The following is an 18654-nucleotide window of genomic DNA, read 5'->3' as shown; positions in this document are numbered from 1 at the left end:
ATCACACTACTGGTATATGGAATAAGCTGATTTACTATACAACAATGCACATAGAAATATATGACATATATTTTCTTTATTGCATAAACAAGGTTCAATTTAGTAGCTGTAATGATGAGAAAGTAGAACGAACATCAAGTAATGTAAGACCTGGCAGTGAGCCGGGAATATGCTAGGATGAAGGACCATTCGTCGTAAATTACCGATGCTAAACTAGTCCCAATGAATCAACAGTTAAATGTACAGAGTAAAACGCCTCTCACCACTCACACTTTAAAATATGCTCTAGAGAGTAACTGCTTTAACTATGGTTTATGGACGTTTCCTCATGACAGAAACAAAACACAGAGATACAGAATTTTCGGTGATAAGGGCCAAAGTAACAATGGTCTAAGAAACAAACTTAAGTAATCCAGTTCTCATATAAACATACATTTCGTCTTCAGATGGCTTCGGGGACTTCTGAACAACTGTAGTGAAATATTTAAGAAAGTAATATACTTCTCGAGGGAGCATTGCTCGGTGTTCTATCGTTTATTGTTGGAGAGAAAAGCCATTTGTTTGATATTTTTAGCTCACTCATTTTTATTAGCCATAAAATTACTGCAGAAATTGATGGGGGTTATGTTTCAGTAAATGAAATGTGTTTCTCCTTTCATTACAAAATATTTTACATTGTGAATCAGGCAACCCAGTTATACATTTATCTCGCTAGAATTCAAAATCTCCACATACAGACCTCGCTTAATTAAATTATAAAAGAAATAGTTGTTTGGTTCAATTTGGGGCAGAATCGCAGCTCAATGCGGGCATAATTGCTGTGCGAATATTGCATACGTTTATTTCGTTTATTACTTCACACACAATAAAATGAAACGCGAGACACATCCAGTCGTAGGGCGCCACGAAATAGCGGCATTGTGACTCACAATGTGCTATTACAGCAGCATGTTTAAGCTCTTTGATAATACCTACGTACTCGTTAATTAATACCGAATATGTTTCTGTATCTGTTACTCCTTTTGCATTAGATAGAAAACCGGTTAGAGATTTTACGTGACCTTTAGCGAGACATTGTATTTTTTTTGCTAAAGTCATAACAATCCATAAACATTGGCGGAGATAAAACAGTGACTTACAAACGGGTTTTAAAAGCTTCAACCCCAAAAAGTAACAAAGAGGAAATCAATTTGGCTGCCTGTCTCAGCAAATTAAATTCTTTCCGGCGGCAAAGCTTTCGTTTGGGAGCACAATGTGTGGGAAATTGTCACGTGACTTAAGTAAAATGCGTAATTCCTACGAATACGGAGGGAGCGTGACACGTCCTGCGCCGTTCACAACCGCCTATTGTATGCAAATTAAAGTCGGGACATTTTTCAAAACGATGACTCCTGGATTAGTATTCGCTGTTTCGCATTCGCATAACGTTAGTTGCTTCTATTTGGTTTAGGCAGCAAACGGTATTTCGCGAGTCACTACCCGTTATAGGTCCGTTTCATAAAAACCAAAGTTACGTCATAAAAGTTCATTCATTCATATGTTCATGGAACAAAAAGTTTTGTGTGGTAGAAACCTGATCGAACTGATTACAAAGCAGTAACATTCATGATACTGTTCCAATTATGTCAATGTAAAATCTCTACCAAATAATAATATCTTATTAAAGTTAAGCTACTCGTGAAAATAGATTGGGATGGGACGTGTATCAAGACAAAAGGCCGTTGATGAGTGGGACAGAGCATTGTTGCTGGGAATCTGGGCGTTGGAGCAATCACCGCGACCCAAATACCGGGCTCGGACCATTTTATGTTCCAGACCGTCATAGATCATCTCGACACGAATCAAAAGGATTACTTACGCTGAGTACTGTATAACTAATTAATGCAACTGTAGCATATAACGTTAGCAACTACGTAACAAGAAACGCTAGCTGAATGTCAATGACCCCCGGCTCTGTTGCTCGCGATCAAATTGATTAAGCGATATTATGATACAAGTCTTCCACGCGTGTCGATGCTCTTTAATTGGCTGTAATTGTTAACCATCGCGCAGAAGCTTAGAACTGCACGTGCATTGTGTTTGTCAAAACACAGAAATTATTGTTCTAACACACTACTACAGCGTGCGCAGTATGACAAATTATTGGTTACCGTTTAATTTATCAAACGATCATAATGCTGCTATTGAGACATAACAATCTACGCCTTTATACAATACCACTGGAAATAGCTAATGAGTCAGTCATTACCCACAAGTTCATTAAAGGATCAACGGTGAAAATAACTTTGTTTCGCTCTGTTTCTGGATCAAAGTGGCATTGTGAACTAGAAATAGACGCTTAGTCACTTGTTCGCTATTGCAGTAACTCTCAACTTGAATATGTAATAGTTTAGGAGTAAGGCGGCGGTATATGTATTAAAATGATAACAGGTAGTTTTTATAGAGGTACACAATCATAAATATTGGAATAGGTTTGTTTCCTTCTTGGGGCGACTGTCCACAGGCGCCGACGACTCCATAAATGGATCGAGCAAGGGCTTTAACGAGTGAGCAAGTCGCTCTCACGAGCTAGTCCTTTACTAATAAATACACATACGGCTTTGGTCCGTCGTCTCCCTCTAACTTCAGCTAGTGTAAATGAGGAAATGAGAAGTTAGACGTTTAAAGCCACGGCTAGTTTACTAACAATGATTGCCGAAGGACCTACAGTTTAGCCATAATTTGATTAAATAATATAGTTCGCGCACGTAGTTCCGTCCCAGTAGTTTGAGAGTAAGTGTAATAAAATTAACCGAGTGTGACTAGCCTAACAGTTTTTGCTGTGAAATTCTCCAGCACCTCTAATAAAGCTTCAAGGCCATTTTTAAATGGTAATTAGTTGCAGAAACCAGTATTTTATCTGGCTTATTTATAGCTAAGTGGCACGCACTGCTGTCCTTATCGGGCTGGACTAGTGCGGGTCGTAAGGAGTTGACTCAACGTATCAATGTCAAGCCTTGCTGCTTCTTATCTTGATGCAATGACAATGATCTTCCGACTCTTCATTACAATTTGTTTAGTTGATTTAATCCTTGTTTTTATAAGCTAGAGAAATACATACATAACGGTATTCGTATGTGCAAGGCTCGTTGAACCGTACATATTTTTATGACTCCCTAGACTGTCTCAATATTCGTGCGGACTATGGGACATGGACATCGATAAATTTTTATTATAATAACTTCCTTAAAATTGGGTTCCATTGTTACAATGTAAACGGACAAGTTTAATGTATGCACGATGTAGTCATAGTCGTAGTACAATGCTTTCATACATTTCTAATATTGTATGTGATGACTGTATAATCATCTACACACGCGTTTGTTTAACAAATTAAGGATTTGTATCGAAAATAAATTTTAATTTGCTTCGAATTCAGTATCTCTTTCCGGCACGAACGAAGACGGACATTGATGGATTGACGTTAGTGGATCGAACTTTTGAATGGGCAGCGCGTGCGCCGATACTCTCGCATCCGGCGTCAAAGCGGCGCTCCTCTTGTTTGGCGAGGCCGGATGCCGCGGAATAATATTCCTGTACTTGTACAATATTTATTTTGTTCTACGTTTAAGAGGAAATGTAAATAATGAAGAATTATTTTTAGCAATTTTTTTCAAAGAAATACACACTCGGAAATAATGAATTACCTAAACAAAGTATAGTAATATAATAGTAAGTCGTGGTGGCCTAGTGGGTAAAGAACCAACCTTTCGAGTATGAGGGTGTGGGTTCGATTCCAGGGTCAGGCAAAAGTACCAATGCAACTTTTCTAAGTTTGTATGTACTTTCTAAGTATACTTAGACACCAATGGCTGATAAAAAGGTGAAGGAAAACATCTTGAGGAAACCTGGACTATAAAGTCTGAAATCACCAACCCGCATTGAGCAAGCGTGGTGATTAATGCTCAACCCTTCTCCATGTGAGAGGAGGCCTGTGCCCAGCAGTGGGACGATAAAAAAAAAAGGCTGTAAACAAAGTATATGAGCAACGCTAATGTTTTTTTTTAAGTTTTCCTCAAGCGTCGGGTAGGGCTTAAGTCTACGCAAGTGTCCAGCTATGATGAATGACGCAATATACTTCATACAAATTTCTAAGAAAGGTTTCCATGGCCAGCACGTCCTTGTGAGGCAATTCACCTAATAATTATAAAATTGATTGATCACCTAGCAAAATTCTAGAAAAACAGCGGTCAGTTTAGCATCTATGTATACGTAGGTAAAACGATATTATTACTTTCATAGAAATAATGGAATACGAAGGCCGTATGTAGAGGTATAGGTTAAAAAGAATAAAGAAAGGCACTTCATAAAACTTATTAGGAAAGTAGCTGTATTGTAAACAACAATAGGTTATTCGGGGCGATATAATGTGGATACAAAGGTGATTGAGGACCTTATTTTCACAGTATTGATGGGGTCGACCCTTTGTTCTATTACCTGTGTTCGAGATTCTATTCAGAAATATCCATTTCGGATACATGGAATCGTAAATATTTTATCGATTCCTGTAAAGTTATGATATTGAATTTATAGCAACGTAAAGTCACGAGCACGCTTTATTTTTCATTTTCCACATTTTCTATCAGCTCAGAAGAACACTGATTTATTTAACAATTTGATCTATGTATGCATACTAGATAGAAAGATGAACCCGGTCCTTGAATAAAGTTATGTAATACGGTCCCGCTACGAGCATCTCAAAGAATTGAAATATTTCGAGATGTTGTTCTTCTTAAGTCAGAATTAAATATGAACCTGAAAAATAGAGTTCGTGCCACCATCTGAGGATAGTTTTCCCAACTTTGAAGTGAGGGTAACAAAGCTCGTTGTCAATTTATCCCAAATGGAAATCTTGGAGTTTGGCCTCCATAAGGATAAAGTCAGATGTTGAAGAGCACGCGTTCAAGACTTTAGACTTTCCAAAATTCGCTTATAGTAAAAGCTTTGAAAGTTCAAACTACAAACTTCAGTTTAATACCCGATTTGTTTGGATTTTTTGCGTAGAGAAAAATTGGCGTGTAAAATTTTATGATCAAAGTTGGAAACTCCTTTTGTAAACTTACCGGCCTGGTCTCTCTCCTGTTTGGCCTTCCGTTGCAAAATCTGTGCATTAAATATGAACGGGAGTTTTAATCGGATAAGTTTTAAGGCTAAACATATTTAAGAATTCATAAACCGGTTCTTTGTTCATGACTTTGTGCCTTTGGCCCAGAATAACTTTAACTTTGGAACACCTTATGAGATCTTTGGAAGTTAACGTGAACAAAGGTTGTTATTGTTACCAGTAAGTATGTTAGAAGAAAAGTTATTAGAAATGACATGATTTTATCAGTAGGGGGTTTTGATTATGTAATGGTAAGTGTTGTAGGCAATTTAAATGATGCTTGCTTATCAATGCGAGACAGTTAAACAAATAACTTGCAATAGGCATAATAAAGAATATTGTAGCTAATTAACTATTATTTCCATTTTAGCATTCAACTTAAAACTAAAGCTTGTAGTATATAGTCTGTAGAGCAAATATCTACGAATAAATAGAATTTAGATAGTATTTAAACTATAACGGAACTTTGAGTTCGAGACAAATATGCGCTAATGAGAAACTAACTTTGATTGAAACCGTTCTAATTAATTCTATAGTTACTGGAAAGTTCGATCTTCCGATTCGTTGTAACAGTACAAACTGATACTAAAACTTAGTAACAAAAAGAAAAATATTAAATGCGACAATTACTCAAGATTATTGTTACATTTTCATTAACAGCCTACTGCGTAAAGCTTTGAGATTAACTCAGGAGCATTAATGGTACTTATATTTTTTACTTAATAGCAAGTATTCGATGGCACAACCATGAATATAAATTAATTCCTTCCTATAAAATCCCAAATGGATATTAAAGTAACAGTTTATTAAAAAAATGTCAGTAAGAAGAACTCTGCCTACGTCCGGAGATAAAATTGACAAAAGCTTCATTTTGAAATTACTGCCCGCTACTTACTCTTCCCAAATATGCGTTCAGTTCAGGCAGGTAAATTACCAAATTAGCAAACATTGTTCTACGCACTACACGCAGGGTACTAGTGGGATTTCGAAGGTAAACCTTGTGGTTTCGTTAAAACTTTAGACCTATACTATGAACAAGCAAATTACCGCTAGGGACCCTGTTTCATCAGGTAGGAATAAATGGAATTCGGAGGTGATATGGGAAGCCGTCAGATAGTGACAGTCGTGTGTACCGGAATATTACGGATCCTTTTGCTCTTGTCTCCGGCGATCAGTTCGGAACAATAGCGAGCGCTTCGCAGATATCAGAAGGATATAACTTGGCAACCCCGGCATTTCATTCACGTTGATGTTATATTATACAATATTCCCCGTGACGTTTCCGGACACTACATTTCTGATATTGACGTTTTCGATTTGATTGGGGAAAACGATCATTCTGGGATTCTATCTGTAATATTGTCGAGACTCCGGCATATAGTCTATTTATTTTGTTGTAACTTCGATTCGGCAACTTGAAGGGTCCTGTCACACAGAAAATTAAATCAGCAGACATTATGTTCGCTATAACCGCAGCAATAAACATAATTTATTCAAAGTTTCGTGTATATTTGTTACGTGCACACAATCGCTAAGTATAACGTCTGGCTTCTAATGATGATTGATGAAATATTTATAAGCGACGCCTTTGTAACGCATTCTTTGAGTTGCGCCCTTAATATAACATTAATTGCTATACCGGACTGCAGGGGTTCATGGAAAATACTTTGTTAACTTCATGGTGTTAGAAATGTGTTAAACATTTTTTGTGATTACTGAACACATCAATCTTCAAGTGTACCTGTACGATAATTAAAATTGCACAATCGTTATTTATATTCTTCTAGTTTTTATTAAATATGCTGGGTAGTTAAATATTGACCTATATTGCCAACGACCCGTAAATGTGCGTAAGCACAAACAAACGTGCTCGAATCAATTTACAATTTAAAATACAATAGTTAAGTACAGTCGAACAACGTATAAACAGATATTAACGTCCTCAAAATTCATCATTGACACCGCGTGCGAGTAATAACACGACACTGAAACATGTTACATGGGCCTCACGTAACATGCGATTCATTTTCATAGCCGACTGTACGGTCAACGTCAAAAGTAGCTGGACAAATTTTCAAAAGTAGGTACCTTGCTAGGTAAAGGGTCATAATTTCTAAACACAAAAAAAATATTTAACCACTTCACTGACACGATGCAGACACAATATTTAAACAATCGGTATCACATAATATGACTCATGGGACAGGGAAGTTATTAACATCCTAACCTAAACTTTAAGAAGAAGATCAATGCTCTGGTAAGGCAAACGGTGTTTAAGAGTTTTGAATATCTAGATTTGTTCAGCCCCTTTTGAAGCCGACTGTACCTACACGGTGATTATAACGCGAATCCGACGAGAGATTAAAATATACATTTGGAGCCGGAGCTTATGCGCTTAAATTGTGAATTGTTCCTTGTGAGTCAGATACTGTGTTGTGTGAAATGTAATTTGATTTTTAAGTAAAAGAAAGTGAAAAGTTATGGCTTTACTTGAGTTTTATAAGACAATCCTATCAAAACTGAAATATGTAATCAGAGCCGCGTTAAAGAACTTAACCAAGTTCTGAATAGAAAATCCTGCAGTTTTTGTAGGTAAGTAAGTATTCAATTTCTATCACCGTCAATAAAAAAAACTCAAAATATTAATTTAACCTATTTGCTAGCTAGTGTTTTTGTAAACTTTTATTAATTCAAGATGTAGTTGTTACCATACTTCAGTATGTGTATAAGTAAATTTTAACATAATACAAGTAAACATGTAATTATTTATATTAATAAACTTTCCCATATTTAACCTAATTAAATACTCCTTTGATACACCCGTACTATGCATGTCAATGTGTGGGTGGAAATTCCTATTACCACTATGTTTTAGAGTTCCTACCCAATTAGTTAGAAATTGATGATATCACATGAGGAAAGAACACGGCAATAATATACAAGTGTTTGAAATATAAGCGTTGATGTTTACTTAAGTATCTGCCTAAGTTTAGGTAATGTATTCTTTTGTTTATTTATATGTTCATCTTTTGCGTTAGCGGTCATGTTTAAAAATACAAAATGATTCATCATTTTGCGGTGGCGTTGATGCATTTTTTTTTCTTGGTTAAGAGCTACAAGAGACTGTCCACAATACTTATTAAATCATTTCTATATTAAACGAATCGAATCATAAATATTACGAAGAATAGTGAGTGCATTGAAGAGGTTCGTAATAAAATGTGAGCTTACCTTAAATCAATGGAATGGCAGCCTCGTTCATCAGACTAGCTCGATGCGTAATTGACCTGAAAAGATAACACAACTTTACTTTTATATTTATTGAGTCTTCTGAAACGAAGTACTTATGTGGGACGCTTATTTCTTCTTATTCTAAGTTCATGTTTGTGTATCGCGGCGTCTATCAAAGCAATTGAGGATGCTCTATTTTCTTTATCACCTCGAAAATCTTAGTATTAAATTGAGGTTTTACACGTCTCTTGTAAACTAAGTACATGGAACACTATTCCTTCCTACTTTCTTCCTCTTTCACATGAAAGCATAATTAAATACGACTTGAATTGCGTATGTGGCGCCGACCTTCATCACTCTAGCAGACTGCGACGCCGACGTTCATATTCCCTGGCTGTATGAAGATTGTACACAAAATATTTTCATATTTAGATTAACCTTACGTATCCTGTGTTGTTTCAGTATAATAAGTTTTTGCAACAAACTCGAACAGCCTCGTATAATGTACTGAAGTCATAGACCACATATTATTTCTCATTTCTATAAGTCACTAGGGTACATAAATATGTATGCTCTAGCTTCTATTCATATTTTTACATGGAGGCGTAAACAGTGACATCAGTTTTATGGATACCTAAAATGAAGAATACTAGCCCTGCCTAAGTTAGTATATGAGCACAATATATTGTAATAATGTTTCATAAAAGAGTCTATGTTATGTCACTGGAGAGGAATTTGCACAATGTAGGTATATATTGTCAGTCAGAATAGAGCTCTGGATGCGTTACAGTGATTCCAGAGTGAAAATGGGACATATTTCCCTGCATATCTCTGTCACTGCATATTTTGGGAAAACATCATAGCGCATAACCGAGCTATAAAATAAAACAGTATTTTAACAGTGTCAAAGGTTATCGCATGCCATTTCCAATACCTCAAATGAGGCAATCGAGTTTTATAGAACTTCGTTTATCAGAAATATTTTGGCATATAAAAATAAGACCTACATTATTTCGGTGTCGTAATCGTAGTTTATGTGAAGGTTATAAACTCCTAACGAGCTTTGTTTACAGTAAACGTTAACAATAATACCGCACGACGGACGATACACAACATTGCTTTTAGGAGTATTTGAAAAAATATTCCCTTGGTAATATTTGATCCGTGTATGTATGAGTTACGTGACCGTAAAAACACTCTCGTATTTAAAACGCCTGACGTGAAAGCTATATACAAAATATATTTTACCTTTTCAAGTTTATTTTTCAACAGTCCAAGCTAAGTTACCACGGCGTATTCAACGAATATTTTCCTCAATAAATTAGCTTAAGCTTTAAGCGAACATCCACAATCTGTGCGCAATCTTGAAATATTTTCCAACCGAACGATTTTCTCGATTTTTTTAAATTGGCACAAATTGCGTTCCAATAACGCAATTGCTTGAACTCACTGCAGGCACGGGACCGACATCCCAGACTTATTTTAATCAAACGAAGCCCGGGAATTTCATTACAAGTCCTGTAACTTATTGCCTGCGTTTGTTTTAACCTAAATGAAAACAGTGTTGGATTCGATTTTTTACACTTAGGAAATGTGTGATTAATCGTTTATCGACATTGGTGATTTATATGTTTAGATATCTTTATAAACGTGTTCAATAAATAAAGTAAAGGGATCATCAATTTGATGGTACCTCTGAAACAGCCATTATGATTCAGCCGCGGAAAGACCTTCAGCATTCACGAGTGACCCCACACGCACGCCCAACGATTCGCTAATAAAAGTTATATTGGATCTATACCCGAGAATAGAATAACGGCACCGGAGCGCAAAATTACGGCCTTACGAAAGCAAGCCGCAGAAACTAAAAATTCAACTAATGCACGAACTGTTCGTCGTTTAGACGAGCCAGGTCACACATTTCAGCATATGTTTCGTGAAAAGTTAGAATTCAAAGACACGAATGGCACAAAAGCCTCTCACGTAAATGTTTTCCTCCACTTTTCCCGCATCATGGCGAGTGCTAGGCAAGGTGCGAAGTTAAAGTGTTCGTTGGAGGAGTTATGATTATAAATGATGCAGAGGGTCGAAGCAAAGAAAGCCGGTAGTCGTTTACTACATCCCTGCGGATGAAAATGGAAGTGCGCGCCACAGCCTAGAAACATCAACTCGAGTAATCTTACATTACACTGTGATCCACTGAATATTTGATCGAGTACGCGAGGTTTGAATTAAAGTCACCTTGGTATAACGCATAAAGGTGTTTGTCTGTCACAATTTCGGCACCTAAAGCAGCCTACGCTAAACATATTTGAGACCAATCAGTTCACTTCTCAATAAATTGCAAAGTAAAATTGGGTCGTTATAATTATGAGATTGCTCTGATCCCTACTGAGGATAAGAGGCTGAGGTTCATAATTGCGTCCCTCATTAGGCGGCAGTCGCGTTTTGCAAAATTAGATTTTATTTATGAAATTCCATTGGGTATGACCTGAATCAACTTCAGGACACGGGACGCGATTATGTTTAACTTTTCATACTGAAATTTCCGCTGAATATAAATGGGCCAAGTTTTTTCATTTTAGAATTCATTCAAGCGGCGTGTGAAGGTACTTACTTGATAGATGTGATGTAATTAAGAGGGAAAGTCTTTTTGTTTGTTTATGTGGAACTGGTGCCGTGCTGACGAGATAGCACCATCTATCTTTACGCCTATCTACCTCTATGTGGGCCACACGGCATTGTTTGTGCACGCGATGGAATTAACTTGACGAGTAATCTTTATAATGCTGCTGAATATGTGAAAGATAAGTATCTAAAAACGTGCCTACGAACGAAGCCAGACAGAATGTTACAGAAAAATAATATAATAGATTATTACGAATCTGAGCTTTCTGAGAATTCATTAAACATGATAACTTTTTTTATGAAGCTGTGTTACATTTTCATGAAAGCGGTTCCTCATTATATGTTACATCATTAAGGATACGATTGAGAAGAAACAGGACACATCATTCAATAGAAAAAACGCTGATTAACTGGCTGTCGCTCATACCAGTTATTTCTTAGCATTTTACTGAACTGAAAAAAATAGCGTGCGTGCTATTGACACGACAAGAGACGAAGATACTATCTGATGCGACAGCGTTTATCAAGCCGATCAGGTTGATAACCTTAGCTGCAGTAGAATTTCTCTTAATTGTTACATTAATTTGCTTTGTTTTTATCGATAATTGCGGAGCAAAACAAGCTACTTTAAAGCGCCACCCTATTGCTATAGAGTGATAGTAAAAATAAGATTAAAATCCAATTAAAGTCCAAAATTTTATAGAAGCTCTTGATTACTCACAATTAAGCGAGAACCTAAAGTTTGCATGTACAGTCAGCGTCAAATAGTTCGTGACAGTCAGGGTATTCAAATAAATAGACGCAACTAAAAAGTCAATAATATCGGTACAAACAAAGTTTCCATATTGTTGTCAACAACATATTCGCTCAAAAGGTCGAGACGTTTAAAATGTCATATAGATCGGTTCAGTCAAACCGCCATAAATATGGTTACAGTCACCCCGCCAAAGGTATCCAAGCATTATAAGTGTTCAAAAATATGGAACACATTAGAAAAATGAACTTTACTGCTTTATATTTTAAATATTATTTCTCACGTCAACATTTTACAAAATGAAAGGGATAGAAACTTCTGCTGTCCTTTTCATTTTAAGCATGACGTCATAGACATGTCTTTTGTTTTGTAAATAATTTTGTGCATAGCCGTTTACGATAAGTACTTATATTTAAGCAAGAAATAGCCGACTGGAAATAGATGTAAACCTCATTGATAATGAGTATGAGTATATATATCTCATAGAGAAAGAGTGCTTATCTATGATTCAATAACATGTTCATGATGTCACAAATGTATATTGCTTAATACGAAATTATTTCGTATTTAATTTAACTTTTGTACTTAATTAAAATGACCACATTCCGTATTAACGACAAAATGAGCACTTTTTATGAAGTCACTTTGGAACGTATAGAAAACTCTCAACGGGTGTAAAAATTAACAAAAACATTTTTGCTTTAATTATCTTTATTTTATTTTTACTAAAATCGTGTATAGCCACCCTCTGCTAGAATTACGTCAGAAAGACGTCTTCGCATGGATTGTACCGCATTATAGCAAAAATTGTCTCCTCTCATGGAATCCCAGACTTCTTCGACGTGAGTCCTTAAATTTGCGGTGGTTCGTGCTCGAGTACTGTCCCATACCTGAACCATTTTGCCCCACAAATTTTCGATCGGGTTTAGGTCGGGACTATGAGGCGGCATCGAAATTAATTCCAGGTCCATGTTACCATCCAAGTAATTTTGAACAACTCTGGAGTTGTGCACGGAACTGTTATCTTGGACAAACCTAATCCTTTCATGGGGAAAAAAAATCCTGGCTGTTGGAAGCAAAACGTTTTCGAGGATGTCTTTGTATCGGAGGCCATTCATTCTTCCTCCCACTTCGACTAGCTCTCCTGGTCCGCTTTGGGTCATCCATCCCCAAAATCCTAAGGTGATTCGGCCACTGCGGTTGTTAGGGAGGACATTTCTTTCATCATACCTTGTGTTCGGTGTTCGGTATAGAGATAAGCGTCCCTGAGCAGACGAACAAAAAACTTTTTCATCTACAAAGATCACGTTCTCAAAATTGTAATTTAAATAATTTCGTGCGAATTGTAAACGCTGCGCTTTAAGCCTCGGTGTTAATATAGGCTTTTTAGCAGGAATACGATGGCGTAACCCATGTTCTCGCAGGCGACGTCTTATTGTGCTCTGTGATATACCAAATTCCACAGACATACTCCTGGAGTTGATAAAACGATTGCTAATAGCTCGCTGCACTATATTTCTGTCTTGATTTATACTCGTTTGACGTGGACGACCAAATGAAACATGGTTATGCAATGCACCATCATTTTGCCATCTCTCCAGCCAACGGTATACGGTGTTTCTCTAAATAAAAGAAAGAAAAAAAAAACTGAAGAGATGCGAATAATTCAATTCGATAGGTAACTCATCTAAAGCGATACTTACGGATATTCCCAATTCATTTGAAATATCTGTTACGGAAACACCTTCCTCCCTCAAATATATAATTCTGTGTTTTGTGGTCTCATTAATGCGATAAGTAGCCATATTTAAGCATGAAAAACTTATTTCTAGCTTGCTTTAATAGTGCACTTGACATTGATATGACTGATAGATAATATGACATGCAAATAATACTAGATTGCCTAAAGAGGTTTTCATGTTTGGGAAACCGTTTACTTCTAAAAGGGCGGCCGCACACTTCAGATTTTTGCGTCGGGTTCCCGATGCGGTTATCAAATCAAGGTACCCGAAGGCGTCAATTCCATAGAAAATATTCTTAAGCCGCACACGCACGATTCTGCCCGAATGATTAAAAAATCTAACGTCCGACCAGGATGCACGAGCAGTGCATCGGATCGACTCGACGACCGTTCAAGTAACTGAATCTGGTACCTGAAGGCGCACTCGCAGTACAATTTCTATGTAGCGGTGCACACATTCGGTTCGTTCGTACGGGTTTGTCTCCAGATGTCCAGGTCGCCTTGGCCATCGTGCGGTGCGGAAGTACGTGGTGTAATTAATTGTCGAAAAGTATCCCGTATGTTTATGGAACATACGTCATGACGACTTAAACAATAAACAGACTTCGTACGAAGTCAATTCTATCGTTTTAGGTATTGTACAATATCTGTGTATACCCAATAGCATCGCTTTCTTTTGACAAAAGAGTTGCTAATTCGTCATCTCCATTATTTTTAAATTATTTTTTATTTTACAAGCATTCTTTGATACAATGGCCACAAGCTCTGGCATACTACTGGAGAGCGTAGAAACCGAATACAATCAATCGCCTGTACGTGGAACTCCTCCGATCGGGTTTCCAATTGGAGAATCGAATCAGGTACCTGACATGTACGGCCGTCCTTACATGCTAGTATATTTTTCTAATGTGTTCCATATTTTTGAACACTTATAATGCTTGGATACCATTGGCGGGGTGACTGTAACCATATTTATGGCGGTTTGACTGAACCGATCTATATGACGTTTTAAACGTCTCGACCTTTTGAGCGAATATATTGTTGACAACAATATGGAAACTTTGTTTGTACCGATATTATTGACTTTTTGGTTGCGTCTATTTATTTGAATACCCTGACGGTCACGAACTATTTGACGCTGACTGTACCACAAACAATATTTTCTATCGGGTTAATATAGCACTAAGCGATTTGATCGCGACGCGACATAAAAAATGTAGTTGTGGCCAACACGCCATGTTTCTTTGTAATATGAACATTATTTCAAGGTTTTTGAATGGTACCTTTTATAACCTGACATGGGTAATGTAACGTTACTTTTTGCATACGTGGCTTAATATGTTATTACTTTTCAGAAATGGGTATAAATAATGGAGTTATTCAACTTTATCATAGTACAGTAAGGACTAGACAAGAGAGGGCAAGGCTTGTAAGGAAGGGTAGGTCTTAAAGATCTTGAGAATATTTTAAAGCCCAAACCGCATTTGCATATCGAATCTAGCAAACTAGACAAAGAATATCAAGCTAGCCAGAGAATGTAAAGTAATCGGAAATGGTGGGCAGCAAAAGGAATACAACCCGCTCAAGCTCCGTGCATGAAAGTGGTAAGTAAAGCCAAAGAAGAAACACGATAATATCTCGAACCCTTCAAAAATACTCAATACCGTTAGTAGTGATGACAATCTGATTCTATAGATACTTCGTTACAATATTTATTTTCATTATCACTGTTAAAAGAGTCGAGGAGGTTATTTGGAAAAGATTCCTAGCAGTAAGATATAATGTTGTCTTCAAAAGCATCCTTGATAAACATTATCCACGTGCAAGATGATGGACAGTGAATCATGCGCTGCGTGTGGCCTCAAAGTTTGTTTAAGATCCAAACTTCTTTCTAAAATAACATAAAAACTTAAGGGCATGGTTTACAAAACTTTGATTGTTTATGTAAAAAATATTTACAGCAACGTTGGTTGTTTGTATTGTTTTAGTACAGATTATTGAGATATTTTGTGGTTGATACTTTAAGCATCTAGCGATATTAGCGTGCGAGCAGATGGTAACCGCATATCCCGAGTCTTAAAATGCAATATATCTTCGAAGCAAGTTTTGTAATAGCAAGGGTAATTTCGATTCTAATCTAGATATACTTTAATTACTTGACAAATTTTAATTACTTGGAATGATTTAGTGACACATTCACCAAATCTTGTGACAAATGCATGTAATTAAAAGATTATTAAAAAGGTGTCACACATGTGCTAACTAAAGAGTATAAGTATGAGAGGTTTTTAGCGCCTCGTTAATTTGAATATCTTTGTGAGAGAAATACAGTTTGATTCTAATTATAAGTACTGGAATATCTTTCGTAAGTAGATCAGACGAAACTAAACCAAATAAAGAATGCTACGTATCTATGTATCAGCTAAATCGAACATTGTGCAATGTAAATAGTCGAACAATGAAAATAGCTGTTTCAACATTTCATGCTAAAATTTCATCAGACCAATATGCTTTTCTGTAACCGCCATATTTATAACAACCGCTGTTTTGTGTTTGTTTTTCTAATAAAGTTACTACATTCCTATAAAGTAAACAGTACCCTGAGTAGGTATTCTATTTACGTAGGATTTCTGACCTATCAAGGTGCAGACGATGGCAATCTTGCAAAATCAAATTCAACAGACTGTTGAACGATCTATCATTCGATATTGATCCATAAGGACTTGGTCTGTTTACTACCGCAACAAACCATCAATCAATCTTGATCGAGCAACATTTACATAGCCTAAACAAATGCAAATTGAAAGTATCTCAACACGTTTAGAATTCAACTACGCTTAGAAATCTAAGAAGAAATGAACCTCCACCCTAGTAGAAAAGAGAAAATTCATTAGTCATTGAATACCTTCATTACCTAAACGTAGATGCTATTATTTGGTAAATTGTTTACTGTTATACAATCTCTTATACAAGTTCTCATGTTTATGAATAAACAATGGGTTTGTTTTCATGTTTCCTTCGATTCAGATGTAAATTGTGATACAATTGAACACAAAGTAATAAATAGACCAGAACTAGTTTTCTTAGGTTGATTGAAATCAATTGTAAGTAGCCACTAGTTGTATGCAAATTTTGCAAATACAACAGGCAACAGTAACAGGACTCGACCAATGAATTTAGGTGATCAAAACCTGTACAACAATTGGTATTAATTTCTAAAACATATTAAGCATTTTGGCTGCATACTAATAATGAAACAGCCAATGAACTCTAAAACTCTGGTAAAACTCATCCTGCGAAGATTATGATCTCCTTCAGCAACTTGACGAGCAAGTGTTAATGCACACTTAACGCTAAGGTCAATAGTGTGAATGCTCTCATTGTTTCATAAACAATAATAATTTAAGAGCCGTGAGAAAACATCGACGAAACTACGCGATATTGAGGAAGATAATATGTAAATTCTTACATGAGATTACCCAGGCTTGTGTTTATTGCAAAAAATCTGTTGAATTTGAGGATGCTATAGCGTCAAACAGTTTAACGAACGAATTCGCTTCTGTCAGATTGACTCATATTGAACAAATAACGTATTCAAAGAGTCATCTTTGTCACGAAGCAACATAACTGCAAGTCTGAGCAGTGACATCACGAAAGGCGGAATATTAGCGATTCCTTCCGCCACGTACGACGTTCCGCCCGAACGCCTGTTTTATGATCAGACACCTCGCTTAGAAGCGTGTCTCGCGTTGCTATCATAGCTTCGGGGAAATTTTGTACACCTCGCCGCTTCGCACTTGATATTAGCATCTGATGATACATGCCTTCGTTCTTAGGTACGACTTTGTTATTGGGATTTATGACACATGCACCCCGTAATTTGTAAGTGCACTCTCAGAATTATTCACTTCCTCAAAGACTGTGCCCCTGTTCTTAAATTCCTATATGCAACGTTTAAAGATTCTGCGTCCATAATAGGTATAACTATTAATTCAGTTTTCCGTTCATTAGATACAAGTGCTACAATAGTATTTTCAGTGCGATCCTTTACATTGTATTTGTACATTTACTAGTCAAGTTATTTAGTACCAGGCCAAACCGCACTTTAATTATGATTCCGTCATCACTATTTTAGTAGTTAAGCCTACCATCCCGTACTGTGTATTTAAAGAGTTCAACTTCCAGAGCGTGAGTGAGAATAGCTACTACAATCCATCCATGCTAGAGCATATTATATCCTATTTTTAGGCGAATAAAACCCTAATGAAGGCCAATCAGGGTATTATGATATTATTAGATAGAATCGATCTCAGTATTCTTAGCTTGGGCAATAGGTAATTTTTGTAACAGGTTCACTGCACTGATGACATCATAATGCGAAGACCTGGGAGAGTATACAAACTCAAAGTATCGTTTTAGATTGGCTGTGATCTGGCTTGTTTCATTATTAACAACATAAAATTAACTGGTACAGTCGAAAATTCACGAAATAAGCTTTAAATCAGTGCATCGATTTTCTTATAGGAAAAACTATCGAAAAACTTTATCTTTCCACATAAAATTGACGACATACTCGATTCTAAACCTCAAGCACTTTAATCAATTTTTATGTTACCTATTGTGTACCTCAGTAAACGCATTTTTATATTATTCGCGTATTGCTATCTAGGAGCAACATATGCGTAGATATCAATTGAAAACTTTATCAATAAAAATACAATATTATTGCAAACAGACAAAGGAATTTCTGCAACCAAGTTAGAGGACAAGGAATCATTTAATGCTTCTTACTACTTAAAAACATAATTTAACTAAAATTGAATGTATTTATTGTAAAATTACATAATCCGCGTGACTAATGGGAAAATATTTCAATATTTTTGTGTCTCTAATATTGTGGTGACTGATGCCACATGTCGACGCACTGACAAATTGGGTTCACCTTAAAATATACGACTTCGTTCGTTCTCGACAGCTTTATTACGCTACAGTGTTAAGACTACTCCAAATGGGGTGCGTTAAATTAAAACTAAATAATGATTGATACTTTTTACGGTGACAGAGACTAAATGAGAAAAGGAAAAGTAAGCCTAGAGATAAATTAAACTTGCTGTGTTTACATGCTCAGCTGTGACGCAATCGCATATCTTCACGTTG

General features: G+C 36.4%; 1 protein-coding gene across 6 annotated transcripts in view; it reads right to left on the bottom strand.

Annotated features, from left to right (window-relative positions):
• LOC110370537 (dystroglycan 1) overlaps nucleotides 1-18654 on the bottom strand; it is a 72911-nt gene that overhangs the window by 45182 nt on the left and 9075 nt on the right. For all 6 annotated transcript variants that reach the window (XM_064038359.1, XM_064038352.1, XM_064038354.1 and 3 more), the window contains exon 2: nucleotides 8375-8430. The gene's annotated coding sequence lies outside the window, so the exon portion shown is untranslated. The remainder of the gene's footprint in view (nucleotides 1-8374; nucleotides 8431-18654) is intronic.

The sequence above is a fragment of the Helicoverpa armigera genome, chromosome 15 (assembly GCF_030705265.1).
Source record: "Helicoverpa armigera isolate CAAS_96S chromosome 15, ASM3070526v1, whole genome shotgun sequence".
Taxonomy (NCBI): domain Eukaryota; kingdom Metazoa; phylum Arthropoda; class Insecta; order Lepidoptera; family Noctuidae; genus Helicoverpa; species Helicoverpa armigera.
This window is presented reverse-complemented; position numbering and strand designations above follow the sequence as displayed.